Source organism: Mytilus edulis, chromosome 6 (genome assembly GCF_963676685.1).
Source record: "Mytilus edulis chromosome 6, xbMytEdul2.2, whole genome shotgun sequence".
In the NCBI taxonomy this organism is placed as follows: domain Eukaryota; kingdom Metazoa; phylum Mollusca; class Bivalvia; order Mytilida; family Mytilidae; genus Mytilus; species Mytilus edulis.
The window spans coordinates 17481631-17495515 of record NC_092349.1 but is presented as its reverse complement, the minus strand read 5'-3'; the positions used below and the strand labels follow the sequence as shown (position 1 = coordinate 17495515).

At 33.3% G+C, this 13885-nt stretch overlaps 1 protein-coding gene across 1 annotated transcript in view; it reads left to right on the top strand.

Moving 5' to 3' along the window:
* Positions 1–358: 358 nt before the first annotated feature.
* LOC139527261 (lysine-specific demethylase 2B-like) overlaps positions 359–13885 on the top strand; it is a 58579-nt gene continuing 45052 nt past the window's right edge. The window contains exon 1 of the mRNA XM_071322600.1: positions 359–528. The gene's annotated coding sequence lies outside the window, so the exon portion shown is untranslated. The remainder of the gene's footprint in view (positions 529–13885) is intronic.

The following is a 13885-nucleotide window of genomic DNA, read 5'->3' as shown; positions in this document are numbered from 1 at the left end:
ACAAATATTCTATATTATTTATTCCGTTAGTAACATATACTGTAATGTTTATTCCTGTAATAAAATTATTCCAGAGTATTTTTTTCCTTTTGGAACTTATATTATGAAGGAACTTCTATTCCGTGACACTGTGTCGTTAGAGTTTAAAATTGTACTTCCTTGTATATCATTTTTTCTTTCTATCGTATTCTTTTATTTTTTTTTGACAAAACCCACCTCATTACACTACGAAATCAAGGGTTTAAAATTCACCAGTTTATTTATAAAAGGGAGCGGATACGGAACGTAGTACATCTTTTATAACATAAACAAACTGACAAAGTCGATCAATAATTGGATGACCTCAAGGGCATCTGTCACGTGATAAATGTTTTTATTTTTAATTCGCCGTGACGTCACTACTTTGTCTCCGGCAATATCGCTTAGTGTAAGGAATCCCCCATTTCTCTGTATCTGGATATACTTCCCTAAAAAACTAAATGTGCAATTTGCAAGATGAATGACCAAAGTGACGAATGCCGTATTTTGGTAGGTTGGAAGTTTTATTCATGAATTTAGGACTTATTGCAATGTGACTACGAGCAGCCATTTTGAGCTCTTTACTGCAGAGCGGGTGAAAACTTGACATAAGAACAAAAGAATAAAATGTTCAAAGACGTCCTATTTTCATTATATTTTACTCTTAAAAGTTCTATGAATAAATTGTCTTACTTTCTATATACTTTTTACGAAATTTTATTCGCATGAAAAGGTAAAAAATCAACTTTTTCCTGCGATACCCACGTGGAAATATTGACCATAAGGAAAAATTCACGATTTCAATCCGAAAAACTATGAATAAATCAGTTTTTCTAAGCAACTTCGTATTTTTATCTTTTCGGTTACTTACAACAGTATATTTTCAAAGTTTTCAACCAGTTTTTACTGAGAATTTAATACAAATATCAGTTATTAAGTTATTTTTTATACAGTCGCCAAGACAAAGGATTTAGAGTGATTTCAACTCAAGTGATGAAAAAAACTAGATATTTGAGGATTATCTTTCGCGTATTTCGGTTTTGTAAAAACCATTTGAACTAATAATCTGTTAGAAAAGTTTTACAATTTCAAATACAGGCACCTGATAGTAAACGAAAATGATTTTGAAGCAATTTCTGAAGAGCTGTCTTATAGTTTGACTGCCTACGTGCAATTTTTCAGTCATTGATGGCGAAAAAACGGTAGATTTTTAGAGGGAGGGTTTACAAAAAATGTACCAAATTTCCCTAGAATAATCATTATATTGAAGTAAGATTCGTTTGGGAATAGAAACAATACTTAGAGAGTTTATGTCACGATTTTCCCAGTGTATTTTATTAGTTATATGTATATAATCTGTTTGTTTGGTCATGTAGTGAAGATGTGTATGTATTTTTTGTATTTTATTTGAGTAAAAAACTCAATTTGTTGGGAAAGTAGCTGGTAAGTATAAATAATGATGAATTAGTGAGTAAATCTCAGCAGTCATGGTAAAAGGTCTTTCGATATAAGTAAACACGGTTGCAGGAAATAAATTTACAATGTTTGCCTAATGTGCAGTTTACAGTAGAAATTGTTTGAAACAGAGAACAGGTCGTATTTGTTTGGATTAAAAAATATTTACAAATTTTGTATGATGGGGTAGGTATTCTTGTACAGTTTAAGTGCAAGTAATTGTTCATGGATTGATAAATGTGTTATTGTATTCGTTCACAATGTTAACCATTTGTCGGACCAAAACATTTTTTTTTTTAATATTTTGAAAAGTAAAGGGGTGGTATCGGTTAACTGTTTCCATTATATGTGTATAAGCTTGTATTGTTGATGAGCAGGAACATATTGTACAAAGCAAAATAACCTAAAAAAAAAAGTTGAACAAAATTTTGCGACAGGATGTTTTATGCTTATCGTCGTAGGCCTTACAGCAACCTGGAATTGTCATCATCTTTGGTCGTTGGTTCTGAATGGATATATTTGTCTCATCGGAAATCATCATTAATTTATCATGTGTTGGTTGATATCTCTTGTACTTGAGCATAGTAAAAACTTTCCGATTAGGATGCATCATTTTGTACTGACCAAAATGAAAAATTATGTATTTATTTTTTCTCAGAAACTCGAATTTTGAGTGTTGCTTACTTTTTAACTAAAACATGTAAAACTAGTTTGATTATTACGAAAATAAACGATTCTTTCAGATAATCCAGATTTCATAAGTTTTTTTTCCCAACTCACCTGGAGTTTAATTTTCTATACTGATTACTTTTTGACCTCCGAAAGTCGTTTATCGAATTAATTTTTATATGGGGAAACACGTACATGCCCCAGTCCATAATTTTTCCTGATTTCGAAGATGGATGGCCTTTATGCCCCTACCTACAGGCGCTAATTGGTTCTTATCTTTACAATCTTGCAATAACCGGTTTATACACATGTGTTGCAAGAACACACAAAATAAGAAAAAATAAGTTAAAATATTAAAGTGAAATTAGTAAAAATCTGTATACAATAAATTTATGAGGCGTCCATGCCCATGTCAAAAACTGCTTGTAATTATAAGATTATTGTGCATGCTTCGTCTCAGACTTATTCAGCATAGATGTTGTTCCAATGTTGATTGAAATTGACCGACTTTGACGGACTGCGTACTCTGAGTATAACAATGCAGTATATCAATATTATTACATTTTCCTGGTAGCTTAACCTTTGTATGATGTACAAACGGAAATATCTTACGCCTCGTTGCCTTTTATAAAATCGTTTTATTTATTTATAATATTAAGCAATGGTTAAGACCATTTCCTTTTTTTGTGGGGCTATGGTTAGTGATTGACCGAACTGTTCACTTGCTATGACTTTGGGAGAATTTTTAGTCCGACACGTCAATGCAGTGTATCCCAAACTATGTCTTACCGACAAAATGTTAGACAAAAATCTATCGGTCAGACGGAAAAAAATAATATTTTTTAGTTGATAATATAGTATAAAAAGTCAAATTTCTTCTTCGGTCATACAAACCCGTAAAAAACAGTTTTGGGCAGACTGCAGTGCATATATTTTTGATGAATGTATAATAATTTGATAACAGACCAGTAAATCCGAGTAGAATGAAAGAAACTCCATGGATTTGTACCCCTTAATTCTTTTTACAATATGACTGATGAAATATTTAATCACTTGCTTCCATTATGTTTCCAGTCCGATGTGTATAGGTGTAACATGTTACAATTATTTACTGCAAGTATATGTCAATTTTGAAATTTTAATTGAATTCACGGGTATTTTTACTCATTTTCATGAAAAATAAGATTAACTGAAAAACTAGAATAACGTCGTGGAGGTCCTATAAGTACTACGTGTATGGTATTTCGTTGTCCTCTACTCCTACAATGAATATACAGATTTATTGTTAGATTGAAGGGGGTCTAATGATGGGGGAGGGGGGGGGGGGAGTTCTGATCCCGGATCCCGCTTAATGTTTTTTTTCTTCAGATTCCCGTATCCCACTTGCACTATGTACGTAAGTAGTTCTCAATTTTTCGTAATTTCCCGGGTCCCGCTAGACTTCATTTCCCGTTTGCACGGCACAATAAGTTGACTTTCATTTGTCGCGCTTACAAAAAATCGTCAATTCCGTGTCACGCTTAGACCCATTGAATAAGGTGGGGATACAGAAAGCATGAAATAACGGAAATAAGCTGAAATGTGAAAGACAAATTTTACAAAATTCTAAACAATCTAAAAGCAAAAAAAATAGGGGGAGGGGATTTTTATACCCCTGGCGCATGTAGATAAGGGAGCAACCATTTAACTTCAAATAGAGGGTAATGATTTATGAGTCAAAACATTATTATTTAGTTTTTCAACGTTATCAATCAATCTTTTTTTTTCGTTATCAATAAAAAAAAATTTAATTTAACACTAAATTAATATATTAAAGGTATGCGGACAATCTGGATTCAGAATTTTTTTTTTGTCATTTGCTTGACTAGATTTTTTTTTATCAAATTACGGATCAGAATATATTCTTTTGAAAAATATCATAACCCCCTTGAAGTTAAATTGTCGTTCCCTCAGAACAAAAATAGCTCGGACTATGACGGACAATATACTTTGAGTAACAAATGCATGCATGCAAGTGCCGATGCCAATGTTTTTCAATCTTATTACATTTTCATAATTTTACTCCTCGAGGCTCGTCGCCTGTCATAAAGACATGCATGAATGGGTGCGGGGAGACATTCACTTAACAATACGATATTGTAAAAAGAAATTAAAATATATCATATATTATAAAAGTATAAAAGTTACTGAAAAATAAGACGAAACCATGACATTCGTACTATTTTACTCCACAAAAAGTCCTGTAAAAGTAAAAGCATGTTGGTGTGCTGCCTATACAATATAACAGGGGACAGCACGTATAAACTTCATTACTCAGATTGCAAGAATTATATATATAGAACAAGAACACATTTTGCATCTTAAAATAGGTTGAAATTTTTGAAGAAAATGAAAAAAAAATCGTTAATAATTTATTTTTTTCAAATATGGAGAGGAAGGGGGGCATGTTTCCTAAACTGCTTCTAATTTATTTATTTAATGTCCTGGTACCGGCTTTCAGTCGGACTATTTAAGCATAGTGAATGCATTTGTACCATGGGACTATTTAAGCATAGCGAATGCATTTGTACCATGTAGATTAAACAATAGCTTGAACTATGCCCGACTACACGCTTGGGGTAACAATGCATAACCATTGTATGTTTGTCAATATTATCGGATGTGCATGGTCATGGTTAAGGCCAGCGTTAACATTAGCTACTTGCACATCTTCACCATTTCGTTTTATTTGTTTATGATATTAAAACTACTTCCTATTTTTGACCTGAGGATTGACTTGGAAATAGCAATATGGTCATCCTTTGGTCATCTTCCGTTCCTCTAATTCTTACTGAAGTGGGGCGTCCGTTTAGCTGTGCGGGATGTTTAAATACACAAATCACGTACAGCGTTAACCTTTTGCATCATGATTAGCTACTTGCTCATCTTCACCATTTCGTTTTATTTGTTTATGATATTAAAACTACTTCCTATTTCGAACCAAAGGTCGACTGCATGGGGTATAGCAATATATGGTCATGCTTTGCCCTTTGGTCATCTCCCGTTCCTCTAATTCTTACTGAAGTGGGGCGTCCGTTTAGCTGTGCGGGATGTTTAAATACACAATCACGTACAGTTTGAATGTGGACGTTCATCTGATGATTCGTGTAGTAATATTAAGCGGGCCACTCTTAACATGCTGCCTGTTGCAAGAAAATCGTTCAATATCGCCTTCCAACATGCCTGCGTTTTCAAGCGGCTGACCCAATGTCCCGCCCTAAATCCCTGCGTTCTATAGAGGCTGACCAAATGTCCCGCCCTACCTACCAACCTTGCAGATCAATCTTCTGTAAATTCAGAAATTATTGCGAGGTTTTTATTATTGGGAAAAATGCGACAGAGTTGTAAACGCAATATTTAAAACTCGCATTTTGAAATATTTTATATGAATTAACAGAATTTATTAAATCGTAAAAATTAAATTCGCATTTAAGTCTTAAATGAAAAAATCGCAATAATAAATGCACGCAATAATTTCTGAATTTACAGTATTGTGTTCTGAAAATGCATTTTTTTGGGTGCGGGAATGGATTGACGGAAATGTTACGACTCTACATCTTTTATTGATGCCAAAGACTCGTGATAGTTTGCTAAATGCAATCATTTGAAAGTCCGGGCAGATCCAGCCATTTAAAAAAGGGGGGAGGAGGGTTCCCAACCCAGTACAAAGGAGGGGTTCCAACCACATGTCCCAATTCAAATCCATTGGTCGTCCAAAAAAGGGGGGTCCAACCCCCGGACACCCCCTGGATCCGGGCAGAATGAAAGGGAATCAAGGGCTGCTATGTCCCTTAATTTAATAAAATGATTCAACCACTTTATCATTTACTTTCCCCCCATTTTTCTTAGGCTATTTCGTAGAACAAAAAAAAAATATAGAATTTAAAGTTCATGATCAAATCACCTGTAAAAATAATAAAAAAATAAACGATTTTTATCGTACATGTAGGTTCATGGATCGTGAAAAGGATAGATTTTGACCGTATGATGACTAATGTGAAATGAAGACGAACTCAAATTTAAGAAATCGACTTATCGTTAATAGGCTCTAAAAGATGAATATGATAGAACACGAATCGTAAGGACCTTGACATATTAACTGTATGAACATCTGACTTGACTATTAACACATACTGTTTTAAAGTGTTTTACACTTCAGTTTTCTTCTTCCTCTCATACCTTCTGTGAGATATCTTTCTTATCTCTTGACAGTTTTATTTATGTTTGGGATGGTCATTATAGAATTGTCAATACCGTCATTATACCTTGACTTTTGACCGCACGGTCAATTATATTTTGTGGGGGTGGGGGTTGGCCATTAAGTAAAGCCCTCGTCTACACTTCCGTCCGTACGTCCGGATATTGGGTTCCATTCTGTTATGAATCTTATACACAGTGCTTATTACCACCAAACACGAATCAAGATTGAATTTGGTGGCGTTACTTTTATCTTTCTAGAGTAATGCCCCTTTACAAAACGAAAAATTGCTGATTTTTAGTTTACTATCGTTTCGTTCGTTTGCCTTAGGTAGTAATACACAGTTAGGAAAAAAACTTAAAATTGACACTCATAATTTTTAAACACCCTCTTTTCCTTCCTTTCAAACAAGTAAGGCTAAATATTTGTGTTATGCATGTGTATATTTATAGAAAGAGAATCTTCCATAGATTTGATTTCCAATAGTGTTAATGGTAAAATATAATCTCTTTTTGGTGTAACCATGGCAACAATCTGCATTTATTTGATACAAAATATTGCACAAAAAAGGGGGGGGTGAACATGTCACAAAAGTCTCCAAAATTTGGTCCAATGGAAAATTTCAATCAATTAAAGTGATATCTTTCCTGAAGCTATAGACATTCATCTATTAACGGGTAAAAAAAATCATATTCATTTTAGGTTGTTTTCCCATAGAATTGAATTGAAAAGATCGAACGTCAAATCTTGCTTGAAAAACATTACAATAATTTCTGATCCTATGGGCGGTACGGATAGGAAAATACGGACTGTCAAATGGAAAAATGGCCTATAAAACATGCTAGAAATAATCTAAATGTATATAAACCCACTCAGAAGGCTATATATATAATTCTTCAACTATCTAAAAATCTATTTTATTGTACAAAAACTTTCATATTTAAAAAATTCACCATGGCCATAATGCGAAACTAAACTTCTAACTGTGTATTGCTACCTTAACCAAATGTTATGAATTTCAACCTTCTCCTCAATTCTTATTACCACAAACACATCAAGTTTCAATTTTGGTAGTGTCACTTTAACCGTTCTAGAGTGACGCTTTACAAATGGTAAATTGCTGAATTTTTCGTTTCATCTCGAACTAAGTTCGCCTCAACCTAATGTAGTGAATCTTATACACAATGCTTATTACCACAAATCAATATCTATTAATTTACAAATTTTTGGTAGTGCAGCACTGCTATTATTACCTTTCTTAAGTTATGTCCCGTTATAACTTCATTCGTAAACAGGGACATCAGCTGTGTCCCATGGACACATTCCCCTTGTTATTTAGATACACTGCGATCAGACCAGAATGTTTTTTAACATAGATTTGATATTTCGAATTGACTGTACCACCACAGGCAAGGCGATGTCTCAAAATTATCACGACCAAAATTTGATGTCATTTTCAAATTATAATCTCACTGACTAAATCGATTGATGAACTTTTTGGGGTCAATTTCATTTGACCTGTCAGCTATGTTAAAAGTGTATTCTATACCTACACGAAGAAAATTGGCATTTGACAGACCTGTGACTGTACTAACATATATAAGACTTATATCGCAGACATTGACCTTGCATGACCTCGAGGTCAAAATAATGAATTGAATGATCTGTGGGTTTGAATTCAAAGAATCCGAAATTTTAAAAAATACTTTAAACCATATGATATCAATGAAGAGTTAAATGACATATTGTTACATCAAGAGTTCAATACGATCTTCAACAATATAGACCCATGCTTATATACTTTTGTAATTTCCTCAAGTTGCTCCTTATCTTTAAGAAAAGTTTGAAAAAAATCAACATAGATTACCAAAGATCGGCTATCACAATCAAATGTTTTAAAAGTACAAAAACACCTAATTCTATCACAACCCAAAAAACTATATTCACTGTATACATGTTCAAGAATACTCGAAATTACTCGAAAAGCAAGCTCAAAGTATACGTAACCTATTAGATAATTGGTGTAAAAATTACTAAATTGAATTACAATTTCAATACTAATGTAAAGATGATTAAACCTCACTGGACTCGACTTAGTGTGCTGGTCCATTTTCTACATTTTCACAGCAGAGTATAAGAAATCGGTTTCGATATGATTTCTTGACATCCTCAACAAATTTGAAGAAAAATATTGTCATTGTCTGTTTTATTTTTGTCGAGCCTTCGACTTTAGTTGAAAAAGCGAGACTAAGCGATCCTACATTCCGTCGTCGTCGGCGTCGTCGTCGTCGGCGGCGTCCACAAATATTCACTCTGTGGTTAAAGTTTTTGAAATTTTAATAACTTTCTTAAACTATACTGAATTTCTACCAAACTTTGACAGAAGCTTGTTTATGATCATAAGAAGGTATCCAGAAGTAAATTTTGTAAAAATAAAATTCCATTTTTTCCGTATTTTACTAATAAATGGACTTAGTTTTTCTGCGAGGAAACATTACATTCACTTTGTGGTTAAAGTTTTTAAAATTTTAATAACTTTCATAAACTATCCTTGATTTGTACCAAACTTGGACAGAAGCTTGTTTATGATCATAAGATAGTATCAAGAAGAAAATTTTGTAAAAATAAATTTCCACTTTTCCGTATTTTACTTATAAATGGACTTAGTTTTTCTGCGAGGAAACATTACATTCACTCTGTGGTTAAAGTTTTTAAAATTTTAATAACTTTCATAAACTATCCTTGATTTGTACCAAACTTGGACAGAAACTTGTTTATGATCATAAGATAGTATCAAGAAGAAAATTTTGTAAAAATAAATTTCCACTTTTCCGTATTTTACTTATAAATGGACTTAGTTTTTTTGCCAGAAACAAAACATTCACTCTGTGGTTTAAGTTTTTAAAATTTTTATAATGTTCTTAAACTATCCTGGATTTCTACCAAACTTAGACAAAAGCTAATTGTTTCTGATCATAAGATATTATTCAGAAGTAAATTTTGTAAAAAAAAAAAAATCACTTTTTCCGTATTTTACTTATAAATGGACTTAGTTTTTCTTCCAGTTAACATTACATACAGTCTGCAGTTAAAGTTTATAAAACATTTATTAGATTCATAAACTATCCTGGATTTTTTACCAAACTTGGAAGCTTCTTTCAATCAAAAGACAATATCGAGAGGGAAATTTTTATTGATGTTTTTCCTCATTTTTGTTGAGTCTGCGATTAACAGCAAAAGTAGGCGAGACACTGGGTTCCGTGGAACCCTTACGAATTTTTCTCATACTCGTCGTCGGTCAGTGAACTTACCCAGGAAAATTTAAGTTAGAAGCTCGATTTGGATTGATCGTTATTCCATCCATTCATCCGCCAGTCTGTCCATCCGTCCAATGATCGAATGTGTTTCGACGCAGCTTTCTCAGGAACAACATAACAAGGATTTCTGAAATTTGGTTTCAGTTTTTATATGAATCAGATAAGAATGTACAACTTTCTTTTGCTCAAGAGTTTCTTCTCAATGGTTTAATAATTATAATTCTCTGTACATATGGAACCAAGCTGTATGTGCACATTATCAGTAGAGCGAAACTGTATGTGCAAATTCTCTGTAGAGCAAAGCTCTATGCGCACATTCTCAGTAGAGCGAATCTGTATGTGCAAATTCTCTGTATAGAACAAAACTTGATGTGCCTGATTTTTCGAAAAACAGTTTTCCCCGCCTGCAAACCCTTTAAAATTGTTCTGTGTATAGGGGAAACCAACATTCAATCTAGTTTTCATGGCATTATAAAAACTGTTTTTATGCCCCACCTACGATAGAATTATGTAATTTGGTATGTGTATCCATTCGTTCGTTCGTCCGTCCGTTCGTCAGTCTGTCTTGCTGCAGGTTACAGTTTTTATTGAAGGTTGTTTCGGATGAATTTGATTTCTAATCAATTGAAACTTAGTACAAATTTTCCTTATGATATGCTCTTTCAAATTTTAATGGCAAATTAGAGTTTTGACCCCCAATTCCGCCGTCCACTTAACCTAGAAAATGATAGTGCGAGTGGGGCATCTATATGTACTATTGACAAATTCTTGTTGAAACATATAGTTCTGTGTATATGGCTCATCATTAGAAAATGATTTACCCACGGGGTCAGGTGAGATACAGATTTGATGGAACCTTTGTCAGCCATAGAAATAAATGTCGCTCAAAGTGAGACAAAACTTTCATCACCGAACAAACGTATATATATATATATATAAAGTTCGCACAGAGATGTCTTTCTCCTTAGAAATCAGGATGTGACTATATGAAAATAAAGGTAAGTAACGTTGTCTATGAAAGAGAAACCATTTTATTAAAACTGCCATTCGATTCCATCAGTTAGGTTATTCAGAAGTGGGACAACAGCTAGAGTATCCAATGAACCGATAGTAAGCTTGAACTAACAAAAATATCACGGCGAAATATTCGAATGTATTTGGATTGATCCTAAAGTATGCGTGGTTTACTCATGTTTCTTTGCAACAGTACGACACGTAGTAAGTCTGTTCTAAAAAATTGAATTTATAAAGAATATTTCATTTTTAAATCCGATGTATGCATGGCATTTATGTGCATCCACACTCAGTATGAATTGATGTTATCGTCCAGTTGGTTTTGGGAAGAGCAGTCAGTGGCGGATACAGAACTTTTCATAAAGGGGGCGCCCGCTCCAGTCATGCTTCAGTGATTCCCTATATAATCAACCAATTTTTTTTCAACGAAAAGGGGGGGGGGCGGGGGCTGGGCCCCCCTCCTTGGATCCGCCTATGGCAGTCTTGAAAGCATCTTCATATCGGACAATCCATATTGATTACTCTAAAAAAAAATCATATCAATTGTGTTTCAATCTAGAATTCCTTGATCAAGATATGTTTTCCTATCAAAACTATAAATGATTAAAGGTATATAGCTCCAAACATATATTTATTATACATATTATAATCTTGAAAGATTCGGGCAAATTTTTATCGTTTATCAATATGCAAAACGGAATAAGGAAACTATTTTCACCAACCATTCTGTCCGAAGTAAGGATAAATGCAGGGCAGATCTAGCCATTTTTAAAAGGGGTTCCCAACCCAGGAGAAAGGGAGGGGGTTTCCAACCACATGTCCCCATTCAAATGCATTGATTTTCAAGAAAGAAGTGTTTCCAACAACCAGACCCCTCCCCCTTTTTTTCCTATGGATCTACCACTGATTTGTGTTCCAGATGCAAAATAATCGTTTATGAATGTTCTTAAATAGCATGTAAATTGTCGTATCAAAATTGTCTTCAATCGGAATCTTTATCATAAAGACCATAACAATTTTTTGGAATCTGGGACCACAGGCGCTTGGGTATATATGATATATGATTTCAACGACTCAGAGAAAATTCCAAATTTTACTTTCTCAGTATGGATAGTAAAATTTGGTATTTTCTATGAGTCGTTGAAATCACTCGAAACTAGGCGAGACATGCACAGAAGAGATAGATATATGTATTATAAATATAGAAAATTAAATATTTTAATCAACAACAAAAAATTAAAAAAAAATATATATCTGTATCACATACTGCCTCTGTCTAGGACCCGTCAATATGTATGTTCCTGGGGGTATATATAAATATAAGAAAAAAATTGAGACATATTTTTTTAGTATATTGCATGCACTTAATCATTTAAACTCAAATAATCAGCTTTCTAATTTTAATCCCGACCCGTGAATAAACCGAATTAAGGAGACTTTGTTTAGTTAAATTAAGAAATCTCTAAATTGTAAAAAAACGATTACCAGGCATACACATGCATAGGTTACAAGAGGGAACTTTTTCGTAATGCAGCTTCCATTTTACAGGGTACAATACATTTTATGGCTCGTACGTGCACAAATTGAATATATTCTCTGCACTAGATTTAAAAAAAAATAAACCGATAAGCTTTCGATCTGAATATAATTACAACCCCGTATCATACAATATAAAGATGTAAAAGATTTTATACTGAACACCATGACCGCATAAATATTTGTATACGGGTAAAACCTTTTGCCGAAGGTCGGCCAAGCAGTTCACTGAATGTAGTCCAATGTGGTATTAATGAATATATATATTTTATTTTAATGAAAATCGAATGTATCACGGCATTATATGTGATTTTCTGACGTACAATATGAATTTTTGAAATTTGATTGAATTGTAAATGCTTATATAAAATGGTACATATATACGCCATTTGATAGATATATATAAATGTCGACATCATGCGCATCACATTATAGAAATAATTAGGAACTAAATTCTATCAAAAATAAGAATAAAAATGTCTTTCAGACAAAAAACAATTCATGATTTGGGATCTGGTAAACCCTCTTTACGATTTTTAAAAAGTATTCATTAAAATTGCGTTCAGTTTTTCTTTGACCATTACTTTTGATTGCCACTTCAGTTTTTTCTCGTCTTTTTAGAAATACAGGGCTGAATATTTTGGATTGAGTTTTTGTTTTAAATAAAAACAAGTAGGTCTCGGAGCTTTTTGCTTTAATTTGGTGTGCTATCGAAGAAATTCTTCTATACAGTTTCCCTTGTTTATGCATTCTTTTAGTGAATTTCAAAATTGAATATTTACATTATATATAGCCAAGTAAAAAAAAAACACCCTTTAACTGTTTCTCGTTTTTTGCATAGATTAGACCGTTCGTTTCCACGTTTGAATGTCTTTACACTAGTAATTTTTTGGGGCCCTTTATTGCTTGCTGTTCGGTGTGAGTCAAGGCTCCGTGTTGGAGGCCGTACCTTGACCTATAATGGTTTACTTTTTATAAATTGTTACTTGGATGGAGAGTTATCTCATTGGCACTCATACCACATCTTCCTATATATATTTAAAGCATCTTGATCACTTAACATCGATTAAAACTAAAGTCAAGCTAAGACTTTCTCCCGACACCGTATGCTGGGATTCTGGCCCAACCTCATCGCGTCATTCAGCCATGATCCCAGGCTGATGACTTCGCACCAGTTGAACATCACTCCGGTATCCCTCTTTAAATCAAAATGATGAACAGAACCAAGGGCGAACCCAAGTTCATTGCTACAAAAATATATGTCTCGTGTATCTACTTTTGGGAATCGATTTATAGATACTTCTTGAATATACGAGTTTCTAGTAGGATACCATCAGTTTTTAAAAACGATATTCAGATATTACATTTTTCTGTGTTGTTGCTCTCGCTGAAAAGTTGTCAGATCCTATTGAAAATTGAATGTTAAACTGTCTATATCATAGTTGGAATACTTTTTCACAATTTTGCATATCTTTTATATATTTATAAAATCAATAATTTATTCAGCGGTATGCATAAATTGCTATTTATAATTTGTAGGCGTTGCAAACGTCATATTTTTTTGTCAAATTTGCATCGGCGGACATCTCCACCAAGAATGAATAAATTGGAATCCGGAAGACTATCTATAGCTTTTCCT